Source organism: Monodelphis domestica, chromosome 3, assembly GCF_027887165.1.
Source record: "Monodelphis domestica isolate mMonDom1 chromosome 3, mMonDom1.pri, whole genome shotgun sequence".
NCBI lineage: Eukaryota > Metazoa > Chordata > Mammalia > Didelphimorphia > Didelphidae > Monodelphis > Monodelphis domestica.
The window spans coordinates 215,851,112-215,872,209 of NC_077229.1; positions in this window are offsets into that span (position 1 = coordinate 215,851,112).

Consider the following 21,098-nt stretch of genomic DNA (forward strand, 5'->3'; position numbering starts at 1 on the left):
TGTTGCACCAAATATTAGCCCCTAATCAGTCTTTGTCCAGAGTTCTCACTTGTATCAAGTTGTGTTTGCATCAGAGCAATGCTTCTTTTTGTTTCATTAATGCTATTTACCTATTAATGATGTCCCCAAAGTACAAGAGTAGTGACACTGGTAGCTCTGATAAATTAAAATGTCTGGGTATGTTCATATAAGAAATGCTTCTGAAATAAAGAGGTTTGTTATTATGTACCATTTTCAACTTAACACAAAGGGTCCTGGGATTTATTGGTCATGTAAAATGAAGTCCTTTTGTATTTCATTTGGGTCACTGTTATCATCATTCTGGTTCTTGTAACACATAAGGAGAGACAAATCTTGTACTGTGTTCAATAGTGAGTAAAGTACTGTAATTAGGATCAGGAAGAACTTGGTTTAAACCCTGAAAATACATTTCCAAGACACACAGCAAGCCATTTAACTCAGGTGAGTCTTGTTTTCTTCATTAATAAAATAGGATAACAAAAACACCCATCTCATAGGATTTCTATGAGGTTCAAAAGCGATACAATATCTCAAGTACTTTACAGACCATAAGGTGCTATAGAAGTATAAGCTGGTGTTATGAGATAAAGCTTTTTATCATTGCTAATTGTCCATGCATCTATTTTATTTTAACAATGCAATAGGCTTTCCCCTGGTGATTGGAGCATTCCTTACTCTGCTATCTTAACCTAACAATGTAGTAGAAGAGAGCATTTAATCAATCCATCAACAGACATTCATCAAGAACCCACTATGTGCTAGGCACTCTGCTAAGCCCCAGGGATGCAATGCCAAAAAACAAAAATAGTCCATGGCCTCAAGGAGTTTTCAATTTAGTTAGAGAGCAGACTGCCTGTTAATATATTGTTATTCACTCATTTTTTCAGTTGGGTCTGAGTCTTCATGACTCCATTTGGGTATTTTTTTTTTGGCAAAGATACTAGAATAGTTTGCCATTTCTTTCTCCAGCTCATTTTACAGAGAAGGAAATGGAGGCAAATAACATTAAGTGGCTTGCCTAGGGCTCCACAGCTACTAAATGTCTGAGGCCAGATTTAAACTCAGGAAGATGATTCCTCCTGACTTCAGGCCTGGCACTCTATTCTCTGTGTCAGCTTGTGCCCTGGTACACATCCAGATAATATTCCAAAGATGCAAGAAGGTTTTGAGGAGAAGGCACTAAGAGACAGAGTATTAGGAAAGCGTTTGCCCAGAAGCTGGTCCTTGAGATGAACTTTGAAGGGAATTAGGGTTTCTGAGAGACAGTAGTAAGGAGAGATGACATTCCAGGCATAGGAGCCAGGAGATGGATTTCCACATATAAGGAAGCTAAGGTCAGTTTGGCAAGAATGCAGTGTAGTTAGAAGAGTAATGTGCAATCAGCAAATAAAAGTAGGTTGAGGCCATATTGTGAAAAGCTTTAAATGACAGTGCAGTTTGTGATTGATTTATGAAGCACTTACTATGTACAGTGTGTTGTGCTGATTGATATAAAAATGAAATTGAGAGATAGTGCTTCTTATATTTCTTGCAGTCAGGGAGCATGATCTGGACATAACTATATTCCTCCTCAGCACCTAGTATGGCTTGCACATAGCCCTCAGTAAATAGTCATATAGTTATTGGTAGACTATAATGATTCATGGAAATCACTTAAGCAATGAGTCTTATATAGGCACTAGGGAAACTGAGATACAATCAGAAGGCACAGTGATGACTTTGTGGCCACGGTATCGTTGTCAATTTCTTTCCTAGAGGGTGGAGCTATATGACAGATACAAAAACACATGGCAGCATCCCTCACATGCCATCCCTGCGTATCTAGCTAAACAGACTTAATTCCAAGGGAAATATTTGTTCTGAGAACAAATAGAATAAGAATGTGCTTTAATCTGTTGTATAGATACTCTGTGTTGTCTCTTAGCAGATTTTCATTGCTTCAGAGGCAGTTCACTGAGCTCTAAAAATTAATGCTGGCTAGGAGCAAGAGACTTTAGCTACTTCTTTTCCACAGGAAAATGTGGGACTTGTTGAAACTAAACAACATTTTACAACAATTTTATTCAAAATCTAAAACTTTATTGCAACCAGTGTTGGATAATATTCTCAATGGATATTACTGGCTTCAAATTGGAAGCCCTTAATACAAGGCTATTAGGAATAATGTGCAAAGTTGGCAGATCACAGCTGTTCCCTCCTTCCTTACCAAAGATCAAATTATTATTCCAAAGGGTATATGGGCAATCTCCATGTGCCTTCAATTGCAGAATGGTTCTGTCCATGTCTCAGTGGCAAGGACTGAGACATAAACTGATGGAGTTCTCTCTTCCTTTCAGTCTATAGATTTGGTAAAGATGAACCATCACCCATACATACCTCCACAGCCAAATAAAGTTTAGATGTCAATGTTCTTTAGAATCCTGATTTAATCCTTCTTCAATATCTTCAACTTTCTTTGTCACATGGGAAGATTCAATGTGGGGGAAGGGTGTAGTGGGTGGGGATAAGAAATGTCTGTGACAATACAAAAGACATCAAAAATTATTTTTTAAACTTTTGTTCATTGTATTATGAACTGTACTTATCTATTCCTTTGTTTTTGGGGGGATTAAAAACATAGATTCCCAAGATACAAAAGCATCCATAATCATTGGTCATTTAATATGCTACTTTCAAAATATGACCTCATTTGATTAAAGTCAATACATATTTATTAGTCACTCAGTTAGAAAAGTCCCATTTAATGTCTCATCGTGTTGTGGAGGGGACCCTCATTGTTGAAGGACTTGCCAGAAAAGCACAAGCTTTGACAAGTTATGCCTCACAGGAATGGCAACACATAGAGGCCTGGCATCAATCCCTTTTGAGATCCAAACTGGCTATGTACATAGAAATACAATGCCAGGAGTCTGACCAATTGGTGATGAATAATTTGGCTGTGGTAACCCAGGAAGTTAAGAAAAATACAAAGTGGCCTTCAATCCTCTCTGGCTTTCTTCTACTTCTGAGGTAATATAGTGAATTTATAGTCAAGAATGGGCTACAAGGTTCAAAGGATTACAAAAAAAATAATGATTACTTTTTTATTTAGTGTTCATTTTAAAAATTATTTTCTTTTTAAATTTTAAGTTCCAAATTCTCTCCCCCCTCCAACTCTCTCTCCAACCCACTGAGAAGATAAGTAATGTTATCCTTTACAAAGATGAAATCATGCAAACATATTTCCATATTCGCTATGTTTTTTGAAAAAGCAAGATAAGTAAAGAAAGTAAGAAAATTGTACTTCAATTTGCTTTCAGAGTTCACCAGTTCTTTCTTTGGAGGTGGGTAGCATTTTTTTCATCATGAATGCTTTGGAATTAACTTGGTTCAATATATTTATCAAAATAGCCATGTCTTTCACAGTTGGTCATCATTAAAACATTTCTTTTATTGTGCACAATAGTTTCCTGGTTCTTCTCATTTCACTTTGCATCAGTTCGCATAAGTCTTGCCATGTTTATCAGAGAATACTTCCCCTTGTTATTCCTTGTTATTTCCCAAAGCATAATAGTATACCATCACAATTATATGCCACAACTTTTTCAGCCATTCTCTAAGTTATAAAAATCTCCTTGATTTCCAATTTTTTGCTACCACTAAAAGAACTACTATAAACATTTTTATTCGGATAGATACTTTTTTTCTTTTTTCTATGATCTCTTTCAGAAATAGATCTTGCAATGGTATTGCTGTAATATGGTTTTATGGATCATAGTGGTATCGCTGTATCTACAGTCTTATAACTCTTTCAGCCTAGATTCAAATTATTCTCTAAAATGGTTGGACTGGTTCACTACTCCACTAACAGTTCATTAGTACACTTATTTTACCCTCATTCCCTACAGTATTTGCCATTTCTTACAAGTATGAGGTGGTACCTCAGAGTTGTTTTAGTTTGTCTTTCTCTAATCAAATAATGATTGAGTATTTTTTCATATGATTATAGAAGCTCTGATTTCTTCTTCAGAAAAGTTTCTATGTCCTCTGACCATTTATAAGCTGGAGAATGATTATTATTTTTATAAATTTGGCTCAGTTCTACACTAGGTATATATTTGCAAAATGAAGCCTTTATTAGAAAAACTTTAATATTACTTCATTTTCTGTGGTACCTTTTAGCAACGTGTAGTTTCCTTGATTATCTCTTTTGATAAGGTCTATTTTTTTATTTTTATTTTGCCAAAATCTTGATTGCTACCTCTGAGTTTTTATACTTTAGCTAAAGCATAATGGATTCTGCAACTGCCCTTTATTTGAACGTGTATATGTGTGTGTGTGTGTGTGTGTTTTTCTGTTGCAAGCATGTCTCTTGTAAAGAGCATATTGTTGGATTCTGGTTTCTATTCCATTTTGCTATCCATTTCTGTATTATGGGTGAGTTCATCTCATTCACATTCCCAGTTATGATTGCTAACTGTATATCCCCTAATTCCATTTTCTACTGGTTCTTCTCTCTTTTTTTATCTTGTCCCTCTTCAAAAGTTTATTTTACTTCTATCATTGCCTCTCTTAATCTGCCTTTTTTTCAGCCTCTCCTCACCATATCTCTTCTCTTCTTCTCTTCCTTTTCCCCTATTCAGTAAGTTACAGTTCTATATACAACTAAGTGAGTGTATATATACAGATATCTCTTCTACATTGCAACTTTCCCCATCACAGTTTTGATATATTGTGGACCAGCATAAGAAATTAAATGGGAATTTTTTAGAAGTTTTACAGAAGCCACTGATGACACATGAAGACTAGCAGAAAAAGTTTGCCAACTCAGACATGTATACATAACCCAAAATTTACAATAAATAACTATAAACACCCCATAAAAGAAAGAAAAATTCACATTTCTTCTCTGTTAGGAAGGGAGACTCAAAATGTTTTATGCATATTTCCTAATTCACCAGTTGTTGTGGGGGTAATATGTTCCTAATCCCCTAGATGTGGAAAGGACATCTGTCTATTCTTCCTTCTTTGAAACAATTCCAATGAGAGTAAAGTGCAAGTATTGCCACCATGTCCCATTTCCCCCTCCATTATAAAAGCTCTTCCTTGAGTTCCTCTTTTATATGAGAAAATTTTCCTCTTTTTACCTCTCCCTTCCCCATTCTCCCACTTCATCCTTCTCTCTTACCCTTCATATATCTTAGGAGATCATTTCAGCATAATCAACACAACCATGCCCTCTCTCTATGTAAATTCCTTTTAACTGCCCTAATAAAAATAAAAGTTCTTAAGAGTTACATGTAACACCTGTATAGGAATATAAACAGTTTTACTTTATTGAAACTCTTATGATTACTTTCATGCTTTCCTTTTTAAACTTCTCTTGAGTCTTCTGTTTTGATGTCATATTTTCTATTTGGCTTTGGTATTTTCATTAAGAATGCTTGAAAATACTCTATTTCATTAAATATCCATTCCCCCCCCCCAAAGTATTAAACTCATTTTTTCTGGGTGAGTTAATCTTGGTTGTTTTCCTAACTGCTTTGCTCTCTAGAATATCACATTTCTAGTCCTCAACACTTTTAACATAGAATCCATTAAATTATGTGTGATCCTGATTGTGGGTCTATGATATTTGATAGGTTTCTTTCCAGCTATTTGCAATATTTTCTCCTTAGCCTGAGAGCTCTGGAATTTAACTATTATATTCTTGGGAGTTTTCATTTTGGGATCTCTTTCAGGATATGCTAAGTAGATTCTTTTCATTTTTATTTTACTCTCTGGATCTAAGATATTAGAGCAGTTTTCCTTGAGAATTTCTTGAAAGATGATGCCTAAACTCTTTCTTTGATCATGGGTTTCATGTAGTCTAATAATTCTTAAAAAAAATCTCTCTTTGATTTATTTCCAGGTTCAGTAGTTATTTCCAGTGATATATTTCACATTTTCTTCTATTTTTTCATTCTTTTGATTTTCTTTTATTATTTATTGGTGACTTATGTAGTCATTAACTTCCACTTATCAATCCTAATTTTTAAGGAATTATTTTCTTCAGTGATTTTTAAAAAGCTTCCTTTTCCTTTTGGCCTATTAATTTTAAGGAGTTTCTTTTTTTCCTTCAGTGAATTTTTGTACCTATTATCATTAGACCAATTCAGCTTTTTAGGTGTGCTTTTCTTCAGTATTTTTTTTATCTTCTTTTACCAAGCTGATATTTTTTTTTCAAAACTTTCTTGTATCACTCTCATTTCCCCCCAATTTTTCCTCTACCACAAGCACTAGCATTCTCTCTCCCTTTTAATTGTGAACAGAGCTCCATTCCTTTGTGGCCACCCCTATAATTCTCCTCTGTACTCGAACTGCAACTTTTAATTATAGAAAATATAGGCAATAGTTCTGCAAATCAATGCCAGTTGTATGCAATATCAGAAAAAGTATCCACCATAATCTCTTTCTGATCTGTTGTCCAGCCTCCCTACCAATTATGGGCTAAGAGCTTTGAAAACTGTTGTTGCAGCTACATCACTGTTGTTGCTGCCAAATGTGTGGGTCCTGGACAGACTTTCACCCTGCTGTCACAAACTTCTACAGTCAAACTCTGAAGTTTTCTTGGTCTGGAAAAAATATCTTATCTCAACTTTTTGTTGGCTCTGTTGCTCCAAAATTTGAATTGGGACGTTATTTAGTTGTTTTAAGGAGTATGTTGAGAAAGTTCAGCTTAGCTACCTTAAAAAAATCTTAGGTTCCCTCTGAGAATCAATATTGTGTTTTGGTTTTAAGGCAGAAGAGTGGTAAGGGATAGGCAACAGGTATTAAGTGACTTCTAGGGTCTCACAGCTAAGAAGTATCTGATACTAGATTTGAATCCAGGAACTACGAACTCTAGGTGGGCTACCTTTTAATCTACCATCTTTGCTCCATCCTAAAATTATATGATGGCACATCAGTTGTCATTGTTTTCATAGTAGTCTTTTGCAAGTAATTATATGAAAAATTCAAAAGGAGATAACTAAATATCCTGTGATATGATTCCCCTCCAAATACATGAAAAAACTCCTTCATTTTGTTCATTCAATTCTAATGAGAAACCATGAGCTTCCTTCTATTTTGCTATAACTTACTTTTTTCTACTGATTTCATTCAAGATGAAGATGTTTCAGTTCCTCCAAGAAGATATCTATTGACTGGATAAGGCTCTCCTATTTAAAGAAGTAAAAATCAAGTTCATGTTTAGACCACCATGAAAATAATGACAACTCTTGTGCCAATATCTGTTGTAGATGATGTAAGGGGAGGAAAATTCTAGAATTCCTCAACTTCTTCTAAATTACACCAACAGATATTTTAAAACTTAGTAACTTCAATGTCAAAGTAGGCATATGAAAAGATAGCAAAAATATATTGAAAATATTAATCAGAAGTAGAATGAGAGAGATCTTAGAGACATCACAGAAACCTTATAGTTGCACATCACAAATAGTATTCTTTCTTTGAGAAAAGAATTGGAGAGTTCTGGACATGTAGAGGAATGATTAACAGCATACAAAAACGAAATAGATTATATTTTGGCAGATAGGAAACAACTCATTACTAATATGAGAATCATTCCTGAATCAGCTTTCTATGCAGTTAGGCCAGTTCCAGCAAAGATCAAAATTAAAAGAATGAACAAAAATGAGAATAAGACATTCCATTAACACCTTTGGCTCTGATAAATTCAAACAAGTTTCTGACACCAAAAATTGTGAAATGGATGCAGGAAAGTAAATCAGTGACACTTATAATAAATTTCCACAATTTAACTGATGATATTCAATTGCTATAGCAAAGAGAGTTTAAAAAGCTTTAAAATGACCTCAGGCAGCAAATATTTGATCTCCTTGCCAAGTAGAGAGATATGGAAGCCAAAGGCACCACCAGTTATTTATATAAAGTCATTTTAAAATGTTCTGGAGAAGTATAGTAAAAGATGGTGAACAGTATCACTTCATAAAACATCAAATCAAAAGAATATCCATTAAAAACATTATGAAATATACAATTAAGCAAAGTCATCTTGAGAGCATTTAAGAATGAAACTGAAAGGACAGAAAACATACAGAAGACCTGCCATGAGTCATATAGCAAATTCTCTTCACCATAAAGAACAGTGGAGTCATCAGATTTAGACTGCTAAATAATAGTCCTAGAGGTTCTTCAGGATAATAATAATAAGAAGAATTTATATAGCACTTTAAGGTTTAAAAATCACTTTAAATGTATTATCCTTGATCTTTACTGAGATTTCAAAAAGTTGTGACTTGCATAGTCACATAGCAAGCAAATAGCTCAGGTACAACTTAAACTTGATTATTTCTAATTCCAAATCCAGAAGTCTATACACTGGACTATCTGGCTGCCTCAAAATTAATCTCTGGAGGGAGTGAAAATAGCTTTGAAGAAAACAAAGAAAAAAATAAGCTGGATTAAGTCAGATATTTACAAAATAGTCTGTTCATAATTGTTGTTGTTGTGTCATTTTGATCTTGTACAACTCTGCATGGCCCCATTTCGGGTTTTCTTGGCTAAGATGCTGGCATGATTTGCCATTTCCTTTTTCAGTTTATTTTACAGATGAGGAAGCTGAGGCAAATATGGTTGTGACTTTCCCAGCTAGTAAGTGTTTGAGGAGAGATTTGGGCTCATAAAATGAGTGTTCCTGATCCCAAACCCAGTGCTAGATCATTGAGAGATCAGTGCTTAGAGAAACTATACTACAGGAAAACCATAAAGGTATAGAAAAAATCTTTGTAAGATGGGAGAAAGGATGGAGGAGAGAGTCAAAGAAAGACATATAGAGACATTTGGAGACATACAGAGATAGAGACAGGGGTAAAGACAGAGAGCGACACAATGAAACAAAGAAACTGAAGGAGAAAGGTAAAATTATTATTACTCACCTATGTGACTTGTTCATATACACAAACTTTTATGAGAATAATATACTGATATAAGGAGGACATATTTTATCAGGATATTATAAGGGTTAATTGGTCCCATTTTACCTTCACAAAGTTGATTGAAAGAGTTAAAGTCTATACCTCACTATACTTATTTGTTGACTATAAAAAGACAAATGTTCAGTAGAACAAAATTCTACCTTAATGGCGAATTATCCCCCATGTCTATGTAAAAATCATATAAGAATCCTTGAAGGACAAAACATTGGAATTAACCTTGTTTAAAGCGCTCACATTATTCTTATCAAATTATGCATAAGATAGGGAGGAGTAAAGATAGATAAGAACATATTTGTAAAGTGCTTAGCATGATGTCTAGAACATTTTTGCTATGTGAATTATTGAAGACATTTTGTTCTGAGTGATAATAAATTTCAGCAAGAAGTCTCTGTAATGTTCCAGGACTTGAATGGGGTTCTGGGAACCATAAAACTCATCTTGGACAATTGTGAATTTCCTCTATTATAGAGGCAAATGTCTTTACCTCTCCCTATCTTATGCATGATTTGATAAGAATAATGGAAGGGTTTTAAACAAGGCAATATTATGTCCTCACATATATAGGGAAGAGTCAAGTAGCCAGTCAGCTAGAATGTATTAAGCATTCATTATGTGTCAAGTATTGTACTAAATGCAGGGAATACAAACACAAGAAGGAAAAAAAAAAGCAATTCCTACCTGCAAGGAGCTTATATTCTTTTTATTTTCAGAGTCAATCTGCTTTTTTTTAATTGTATTTAAAATAATTAATTTAGAATATTTTTCAATGGTTACAAGATTCATGTTCTTTCCCTGCCTTCCTCCAACCTCCCTCCTGTAGCCAATACACAACTCCTCTGGGGTTTTACATGTGTTATTAATCAAGACCCATTTCTATACCATTGATATTTGCACAAGGGTGATCATTTAGAGTTTATATCCCCAATCATATCCCCATTGACCCACGTGATCAAGCAGTTGTTATTCTGCATTTCTACTTTCACAGTTCTTTCTCTGGATGTGGATAGTGTTCTTTCTCCTAAGTCCCTCAGAATTGTTCTGGATCATTGCATTGTTGCTAGTAGAGAAGTCCATTACATTCGATTGTACCACAGTGTATCAGTCTCTGTATACATTGTTCAAGGAACTTATATTCTAATGGGAAAGACAATATATCAAATAAAGATGGAGAGGGATATAATGGGGAGGTATATGTAGGGCCATGGTAAAGAAAGTTTGGAGAAGAATGAAGACATGGTTGCCCTAGTTATCCTCTTAAATGAAGAGTCTAGGAGGAAACTCCCAATTAGAGGGACAGCCCTTACGGTGTCAGAGACAACTAGAGTATAAATTTGAGGGCTATAATAAGATTTCCGAATGAAATGCTGGGGAGTATAATAGAAGAAATCTGGAGTATAGCCTGGAAAGGAATGAGAATGATTAAGTTGGAGCTATGATTTCACTGGGCTAGAGAACACCCAGGAAGGTAAGGATTTAATAAACATAAAACAAAATTGGTAACCAGAGATAGAATAAGATATCTGGGGTAAATCAGCCCAAACAAAACAAGCAACTACATGATCATTTTTATAAATAAAGTTGAGATGTAAATACTTAGAGAAATATTAATTTTTCATGGAAGGACAAACTGATATAATTAAAATGAAAATCCTACCTAAATTAATCTACTTATTCAATGCCATTCCAAACAAATTTCCAAAAAATATCTTATTGTGCTAGATAAAAATAATAACAAAATTCATTTGGAAAAATTAAAGATCAAGAATCTCAAAAGAATTAATGAAAAAATGTATAAAGGAAGGAGGTCTTACAGCAATGAATTTTAAACTGTATTACAGAGTATTAATTATCTAAACTTTCTGGTACTGGCTAAGAAATAGAAAAGTAGATCAGAGGAACAAAAGAGACATAACAAACAGTAGTAAAAGATTATAGTAATCTTGTACTTGGCAAAAGTATAACTTTAGGGTATTAGAATAAGAAATCTCTATTTGATAAAAATTGCCAGGTCAGCTTGAAAGTTATTTGGCATAAATTCGATATAAACCAATATCTTACACCAGTGATGGCAAACCTTTTAGAGACCAAGTGTCCAAACAGCAACCATCTCCCCACATGTGAGCCCCCCAACCCCGCCTTAACCCAGACAGGAGAGGGAAGAAGCTCTCCTATTGGGCTACTGGGTAGAGGGATGGGTGATGTGAGAAACATCCTCAAGCATGAGTGGAGAAGAGGAAAGGACCAACCCCCTCTCACACACATGCTATTGGTTTGCCAACATGGTCCTACACTCTTCACTAGGATAAGATCAGAGTGGAGACACGCTATAGACATAAAAAGAGATCTCATAAGCAGATTAGAAGAACAAGGAAAATATTACTTATTTTATTTTACCTATATTAACTCAATTTATGGACAGGAGAGGAATTTATGAATAAACAAGAGATGGAGAGCATTGTGAGATGTAAAATGGGAAATTTATACATTTAATTAAAAAATAAAATAAATGTTACTAAGATTAGAAAAAAAGCAAAAAATTGGGAATTTTCATAGACAGTTTCTCAGCAGAGGTCTCATATCTAAAACATTTAGAGAACATTATAAAATTTATGAGAATTAGAGTCATTCCCCAACTGAAAAATGGGCAAAAGATATCAATAAATAGTTTTGGGTAAACAAATTAAAGCCATATGTAGCTATATGAAAAATGTTCTAATTTGTTATTGATTAGGGAAAAGCAAACCAAAAACAATTCTGGTGTATCATCTCACATCCATCATATTAGCTAAAATGACAAAAGGGCAAAACGACAAATTTTGGAGGAGGTGTAGAAAAGTTGGGACACTAATACAAGGTTGGCAGCACTGAGAACTGACCCAACTATTTTGGAGTGCAATTTGTAATTACACTCAGAGAGCTATAAAATTGTGTAGACCCTTATATCCAGCAATGCCACTCCTGGGTCTATTTCCCAGGAGATCAGGGAGAAAAGAAAAGAGCCTATATGTTCCAAAATATTAATAGCAGTTTTCTTTCTGGTAACAAAGAATTGAAAATCAAGGGGATGTCTATTAGTTGGAGAATGACTAAATAAAGTATGGCATAGGATTGTGATGGAATACTACTGCATCATAAGAAACAATGAGTAGATTAATTTAAAAAAAACTTGGAAAAAACAACATGAAATAACGAAGAGTAAAATGAGTAGAACTAAGAGAACATTATATACAGGTACAGCTTTAATATTTGAAGAATAACTTGTGAATATTCACTTCCAAAGCCTGAATTGAAAAATGGAAACATACAAAACAAAATTTCTTTCTATATATCTGATTGCCAGATGATACCTTCTGTGATGTGGGGAAGAAAAAAAGGGGCTGAGATACCTAGAAATAAATACTATTAATAAAAAATAACATTTAAAAAGTCACAGAGTTGTGTCATGTAAGAGGGACAGAAAGAAGGCAAATGTAGCTAGAACATGAAATAAATGGAAGGGAGTAAAGTACAAAGATACTGGCAAATTGAGATAGGGCAAGTTATAAATAGCTTTAAATGACAAATTGCAGATTTTATATTTGAGTCTTGAGGTAATGAAGTCATGATGGAATTCACTGAACAGTAAAGCAACATGGCCAGTTTAGGACAGATTTAACAGGAAAGATAATAAAATCTGTTTTTTAACATGTTAAGCTTAAGATGTTTATAAGATATCCAGGTGGAGATATTAAAGAATCAGTTGATGATTGGGGGCTCAAAGTCAGAAGAGAGTTTAAGGATATACAAATAGATCTAAGAATCATCTGCATAGATATAATAATTAATCCATGGTAGCTGATGAGATTACCAAGTGATCTAGTATAGAGGGAAATAAGAAAGGGGTGCAAGAGAGAGCTTTGAGAGGCACCCAAAGTTTATGAGACGAACTCGTAAAGGAAACTGAGGATGGTATGGTCAGAAAGATAGGAAGAGAACAAAGACAGAGCAGTATTATGAAAACCTATAAAAGAGAGATTATCCAGAGGAAGAGTGTGATAAACAGTAAAGAAGGGTATAAAGAAGTCATGAAAGATGAGAATTGAAAAAAAGGCAATTGATTAGCCATTTAAGAGATCATTGGTGACTTTGAACAGAGCAATTTAAGTTGAATGATGAGACCAAAAGCCTGATTAAAGGGAATTTTTAGTAGAGAGGAGTGGAAATTAAGGCATTGTTTGTAGGTAGCCCTCTCAAATTTAGCTGAGAAGGGGAAGAGAGATTAAAGGATAACTAGAAAGGGAATCTTCTTAAGTAAGGATTGTTTTAAAGATGAGAGAGAAATGTGTCTTTCATGGAAGAACCCAGTAGATATGTAGAGACTGAAGATTTGGGAGAGTGAGATTCAGAGACATAAGACTTTTGAAGAAGACAGGAAAAGATAGAATCAATGATGTATAAAGAGGTAGAGCTATTTTCTTTCTTGTTCCATTCCTCTAATGAAATTCAACTCCTTAACACTGTAGGGTTCAGCCCAATGAAAATTTGATCAAATTACCTGTCTTTTCCTTGATAGATGAATTGATGTTATGCAAAGAATTATTTGTTAGTAATGGAATCAAAATAGAAATCTTCACAGGTCCTACTTAGAGAAGATTGGGATAATGAAATCAAAGAATTTAGAACTGGAACAGATAATAGAAATTAGAAATTAAAGTTTAGATTTAAATTCTAAATTATGAATAATTTACACCAACCCTTCTATTTTATACATATGGAAACTTAACTTCAGGAGAGTTAAATGGTTTGCCTAATGTTACAGATAATTATAGAACTAAGACTATAACCTAGGTCTCTTGGCTCCAATTTGGAACATTTATCTCAATTTCAATTCCCAACATACAAATTATTTTAATTTTAAAAACTGTTAAACCATGCTAGCCTCTTGCTTTCTAGTTTTCCTACGCCAGAAATATTAAAATGCTGAGCCTTCCTGCTACAATTTTGTGCTATTCCCAACTTTTAAATTTTAGCATCCTTGGGTAAGTTCCTGATGATCATATCTTAGTTATATCCAAAATATAATGGGGGGGGCAGGTTATGTCCTTTTCACTAAATGGAAGATATCATATGCTTTATTTGGAGAGAAGGCAAATATTCTTGGAGGGGAAAGATGGTTTAACAAAATCAGTTATTTTTTGTTCTACAGACAAGTGATATAAAATGAATCCCAAAGGTCCTAGGGGTTTAGAAGACTGGGACAGAGAGGACCACCTATGGCATGTGCCTGTAAGGGGAAGGAAAAGTAAGTCATTCAGCAGTTTCTTAGTTAAACTAATTTCTGCTAATAATGCTACACTCAATTGTTTCTAGGTTGCAGAAGGCAGGAGGTGCTATTCACAACTTTTAAATTTTCGCATCCTTGGGTAAGTTCCTGATTATCATACCCTAGTTATATCCAATGGGGAAGTATCATTTTACACTATTTTTTTATTTAAAAAACAGACAAGTGAGCAAGGAAGGGCTTTGAAATCAGGAAAAGATCTACAAATGAAAACAAACACTGGAAAAAAAGGAAGAGAAGGAGATAGAAATTGCCTTGGGACTGGGACTTGGAACAAGTTCCTGTAAATGTTGCTTTAAGTATTAATTTTTGTGTAAATGGCATATTAAATCCATGTAGGATATCTACATAAAAGACTAGCACCAGGCAGGTCGGCCCTGTACAGACTTTGTTTGCAAATCAGCCTTCATGGAAATGTTTCTGCAATTTCTGACAAATGAACTCAGCTTGTTCATTTGAACAAGAAATGTCTATTGTCTCCATCTGCCTTTGGCTTGCTAGTCTCCTTGGGGGGCTTAATGGAGAGACAGACTCTTATGAAAGAGGGAAAAGCTTTTTTTTGGATTGTCAGTTAACACAAGCAATAAATAGTAATAATAACCCAACAACAACAAACCCTAATCTTGGTTTGGCCAATATGTAACTCCCCAAATGCAAGAAAGACATTTTTTATCAACTGATCCAAAAAATGTCATTTTTAGTTCATCCCTGATAAACATTATTTTGGTTCTAAAACATAATTTGGAAATATTAGAATCATTGTTTCAAAATTTCTGTGCTGTCTCCCAAGTATTCTGATGATTATAAACATAAAATAATTATCCTTTGAAGGGAGAAGAAATGATGGGATTTACTCATTAAAAGGACAACTCCTCAACCTTGAAGTTACCAAAGACTTCATGTAATATTATTTTTTCTAACCAGTTGAAATAAAACTTGGAGATATTTTATGTGTAGAATTCAGTTACTTTCTCCTCTTTGTTTTGTACTTGAAAGGTTAAATTTCCTTGACAGGAAGTATAAATATAAGTTAGCCTATAAGGAGGTAAATCCCTGGCACAGAATTAAAGATTTTCATAGCCAGAAAGAATCTTGGATTTTCTAGTGTGTTCTACTTATTTTATAAGTGAGAAAAGCAAAATCCAGAGAGGTTAAGGTATTAATGTCCCAAACTTTAATGCTGGAACTAGAACTCAAAGCCATTGGTTCCCAATGTATAATGTTTTTCCTACCGCTACACTGATGAAAGCCTAGAAATAGATACCATGTGTCTATCAGCAATACATTTTTATTTAAAATATAAATGGTGAGGAAGAAGAGGAGAAGGTAGATGAGGAGGAGGGGGAGGATGATGAAGAGGAGGAAGAGACCAAGTAGCATGAGGGGGATCCATCTAAGGTTTCCCCTCAGAATGTCAGAATTTGACCAATTTCTAAGATACAAGGGACCTCAATTCTTACACATGTATCCTGGCTCAAAAGACATCAAGTAGAAAAGAGATTTTTCTCCTTCTGGGTCCATGGGCCTTCCTCCAGGTGGTAGTGTGCATGTTTCTGACTCTTTATTGATCTGTATCTCTACCTGGTTTTGGTTCCTTGATAAACAGAATTCCTTGGGGAGCGCACCCTTAGACACACAGATTTCTCTCTAGTCTAGAGAATAGCCTTGGTGTCTATTCTTTATCCCCTCACATACAGGTACACACACATATATATGTACATGCTGCATCTGTTTGTAGCCTGCTTTAAAATGTCAGTTCCCTTTGAATTGCTTGTCAGAGCCAGGAGGGGAGAAGGAAAAGGGGTGGGAAAAATCACGAATCATGTAACCATGAAGCAATATTCTAAATTAAAAAAAAATAAATATAAGGTCAGTCCCCCAGATTTAATGTGTGAATTTCCCTATGATTGTAGTACACTGGAAAAACAGGTAATCAGCTCAAAGGGATTTACAACCTTCTCAAATAGTTCATCTAGTTGGGGAGAATAATCCAGCCCCTGATAAGATATGGACACTTCTTTAAGGTTTACAAAGTGCTTTCCTGACAGTAACTCTATGAGCTAAGTAAGAGTTTATGCTATTATCTCCATTTTATGGATGAGAAAAACTGAGGTTCAGAAAAATGAAATTACTCTTTCAAGCTTATGCAACTAGTTAGTGACAGAGCTAGTATTTGAACCTATTTCACATCTTTGCTACAAATATCATCTAAAAATAGGAGAGGGCATAGGAAAATGTAGGACAGCTAGATGGCCCAGGGGATAGAAGGCTAGCCCTGAAATCAGGAAGACTCATTTTCCTGAGCCCAAATCTGGCCTCAGATACTTATGTGACCCTGGAGAAGTCACTGACCCTGATTTGCCTTAGTTCTTCAGTTCTAAAATAAGTTGGGGAAAGAAATGGCCAACCACTCCAATATCTTTGCCAAGAAAATCCTAAATGGGGTCATGAAGACTGGGACAAAAAGAGTTGGATCATGATTAAACAACAAAAATGGGGAAATGAGCTGCTTTGTTTTAATAAAGGGAAAAGGACACATAAATAAAAACATCATTTTTCTATATTAAAGGGCCACAGAATGCAACTTTGCAACTCAAAAGGTATGTACCATAATGCTGTGCACATATAACATCAAGCTTCTCCTCCAACTAAAAAGTCTGTATTATGCCCAAAATTGTCATCCTATGGATTGGGAAGGTTGGCAATTTCTAAAGGGCTCATTTCTGCATGGGGGCAGGAGAGAAAGAAGGAACTAAAAAAATGTCATTTTATTGGGGGTCAACCTGAAGAATATTCTGTCTCTTTCTCCCACTTTGCTTTATTTCCTCCCATGTCACTATTAGTAGTGACATCTTAACCGGAGATATAAAATAGCTAAATAACCATCAGGGGACAGTGAGAGGAGCAATAAACCTTAACTGTAATAAAATCATAATGTTTAACACTCTTCACCTAGCTGATCCTGCTAATATAACCCAACACCCCGCCCCCCTTATGTCTTACCCAGCGATAATGAGAGCAAAAGAAATTGGAGCAGGTGTTCTTCATAAAGGCACGGAACCTCAGGGCACCACCTGTGTCCATATAAATCCGACCAAAACAACCTCCAGGCTGCTGGTGAGAAAGGCAATGGGAGCTCATCATGTTTCTCCATCAGGGCAAAGGCAAACAAGTTGAGTCAATTTGTACTCTTAAGGAGCAAACATTCACTAAAGAAGAAGACATTTTCTTTTTTCACAGTTATAAATGACTGCAGGGAGACTGTTGGCCAATGTGAAAATCTAGCCCTTGTAGGTATTCTTCAAGCCAGAAATGTCTATTGGCCGGCTAGATAGTGGCGGAGTTGAATTGACATCCCCTGACTGGTTCTTGCATAAAAAAGGGCCAATGGAGTGGTAAGGTCCAGCGATGAAAGGCCAAAGAGATCTTAAAGAGGAGGGCTGCAACTCCATAACTCTGAGGCCATCCCTGGCATCGCCCATCTTTTCTCTCATAGTAGGACTAGAGAAGGCTGGCTATGATTCAGACTGCTTGCCTTCAACAAAGGGATCCAAACAATGACATCAGGAGCTCTAAAATAAAAAGTGAGTGTGAAAATACCCACAGGATGAATTGCTGCTGGTCTGCTCTAACAACCTTATCAATACCAACTAACTTTTTTTGCATTCACCAAAGCAGGTGCACACTATTAAAACACAATATTCCTTGCAGAAGTGTCACACACATTTTTCTGGAGTCACTTGGGTGTGCATTCCCTCCTCAGGGAGTTCTCCTTCACTGTGGCAAAAGGCAGCCTTTTTGTACTTTTCACTTGCCTGCTGGTATTTTCATAGGTGCTATGGATCTGAATGCCTAAAAAGGGGATGAATATCATTCTTTAACATGCAGAGGTCCAAAAACAAAACTGGAAATAAAGACACTGCTTAATCATACTCAGAGACAAGGCTTCATACATTGTATAAGATTGTCCCTGGGAAATGAAATCCTTACCCAAAGACATAAAAGGAGCATAAACTGGGCATTATTTGTCCTGGTAGTTGAGGGTTCAATTATACAGGGGCAATCATATACAACATGTTTAAATCTTTTCTTCCTTTTAATGACCTTTACAAATTTTGGGAGCCAACAATCAAGCTTTATTAAAATCCATGGGACTTTTGAAAGATTTTACACCGTTTAAAGGCTACCTCCAGTCACGCTGTCTGAGCCCACATCACAGGCAAAATCACCTGCTATGTGTGAGGAACCCCTGGCTCCATACCCCTGCTGAGTGTTAAAAAAATTATCTTTAAAAAAGGGATGTCAATGCTATACTTAACCTTCTTGAAGTTTTTTCTGCATTTGTTCAAACCTGCACATGTGCATCTGCAGTCATTCAAATGATTAATTCATTTGGAGATTATACTGAGACCAAAATAAGAATAGGGAATGTATCTTTTGTCATGTGAAAAACTTGGAGATTTTCAGTTTCTCACCTAGTGAAAAATGGAGCGTCCAGGAGTGATTTACATTTGGCAAGAGTCAAGAAAATAAACAAGCTCTTGGCCCTTAAAAGCCCCCTGAGAACAGTGTTAAGGTTTTCTGACAGGGCATGTTCGAAAAAGGCAGCATCATGATGAGTTAAGTGCAAATTAGTCACCCGGGAGTTAATTTTTCCTCGTGCACAGATTTTAAAACAAAATGGGAAAGTGCTTGGCAAAAGAAAAAAAATGCTGTGTATTGCTCAAGATCAAGTATCTAAGGAATAATTTAAGGCACTGGATATCAAACATCACACTGGTTTGTCCATCCCATTTCCTCAGACTAAATGACCACAGCCATTCCCCCCCCTTTTTTTTTTAATCTCATCTATCACACAGATTGCTGGTATCACCTGGCTCCTGAGATAGCCTTCCCATGGAGCTATGTGAAATATCTCCTGTATTTCAACTGCTGAAAAGGGTCTGTCAGATTTTTCTTTCCTGTAACCACTCATTTTTTCTTTTTGCCTCTTGTCATTTTTTTTCTTTCCTTTCCTGCTCATTTTACCCACATTAAAGCTGTAAGTAAATAAATGACAGGCTGTGGCCCATCATCAGGTGACAGATCACCCTGCATCAGCTCTGAAAAACGGAGAAGTTGTCATCTGTCTGGTTCCCCTCACATTCCCTGTCAGCTTCACTGCATTCGGGTTGCATGTCACAGTCATCTGAGCAAGATGAATACAACAGTGTAAACATCAGCTTGGGAGCCAAGTCAATCAAACATGTGACTCCAACCACACAGAAGTGCTTGGGCTAAAGGGGAAAAAAAAGCTCTGAAAGAGAAAGAAATGGTTTTCAGTGCCTTTTAATGACCTGATTTTGCCAATGGTCATTATTATTTATTTGGATTTATCTTTTCCTTTGCCCTACAATTTTAGAAGATGCCCTGCTTCATTCTCCTTCACTCTGAGAAAGGAAGGGATATGACAATATGGAAGCTCTCAGTTATAAGGTTAATCAATAATCATTGGAATCCTTACATGATCCAAAAGAGAGAAAAACGAATTCGATTTTCCAAAGTAGCAATGTTAAACTTTTGTGTTCTGAAACAATGGATCTCGATATTCTTACCAAAGATGAAAAGTTCAGTAAGGCTGTCATGAGTGCCAGTGGCAACAAAGGGAAAGATAAAATGTAGCATTAACCAAACCGAAGTGGCATTTATGGGAATATTTTTGAGGCCTGTTCCAAAACGAATAACGTACTGTACATTAAAATAAATAATGTCATAAAAATGTCAGGAAAAATGCCAGAACCATAATGGTTTCCTAGTGTGAGAGAAAACTCAAAGTAGGATAATGGCACTTCTTCCCAGCTGAGATCAGGCAGCTCAGGCTCACCCCAGGTTTTCAGCATGGACTTATTGTAATTTAAGAAATACCTTGGTGGCACCATTTCTTGGTCTGCTGTCATAGCACTCATTTTTGCACTTTGGAAGAAAAATCTGGGGTAATACATACATATATGGGCATTTTAAATAAATATATCTATATAATATAAAATATCTCTTTAGTCTGATACATAGTAGGCACTGTATAGTTTCTTTTTTCCTTCCCTTCTCATCTAAATATTTATATATAACTGATATATAGATATGTAATATATAATAATTATAACATATAAGTGTATATCTACATTTGCACATATATCTATGAATATACTGTGTCTTCTGCTGTTGAAAGTGATAATTATACTTTTTTGTACTGATAATTAGCTGGACAAGATCACCTCTGGGATCTCTTCTAGCACTAAGATTTGATCCTGTAGAAAGAGTGACTAGAAAGACAAAGGCATAATTCTTTGAATTCAGCATTTATGATTTAGCCCATCCTGAAGCCATCCATAAGAGCAGCTGGAGGGAGGACCTTGCCAAAATCTGATCCTACTCCATGCTTTAATTTTTTTCAGGTGAAGCCAGACACTTCTATTTAACAAACCAAAGCGGTCTAACCCTGTGGTAATGTTGCTATTACCTGCTTGGCCTTGCCCTTTGATGGCTTCCTGAACCTTGTCTGCCCACCTCTCTATCTCCTGTCACACTCTGCCCTGACCTTTAGTATTCATGAATGTTCCGACCTTTGCTTGTCTGTCTAGTTCCTGGTGCACTGTTTGTCCTGAACTTCAGTGTCCACATATGTTCCGCTCTTTACTTGTCTGACTAGTTTCTGACTCATTCATTTGCCCTGCCCCCTCCACCCCCCAACTTTGCAGTATCCTTGACTCTTCCAGCCCTGGTTTCTTGCTCTGTGTTTCAGC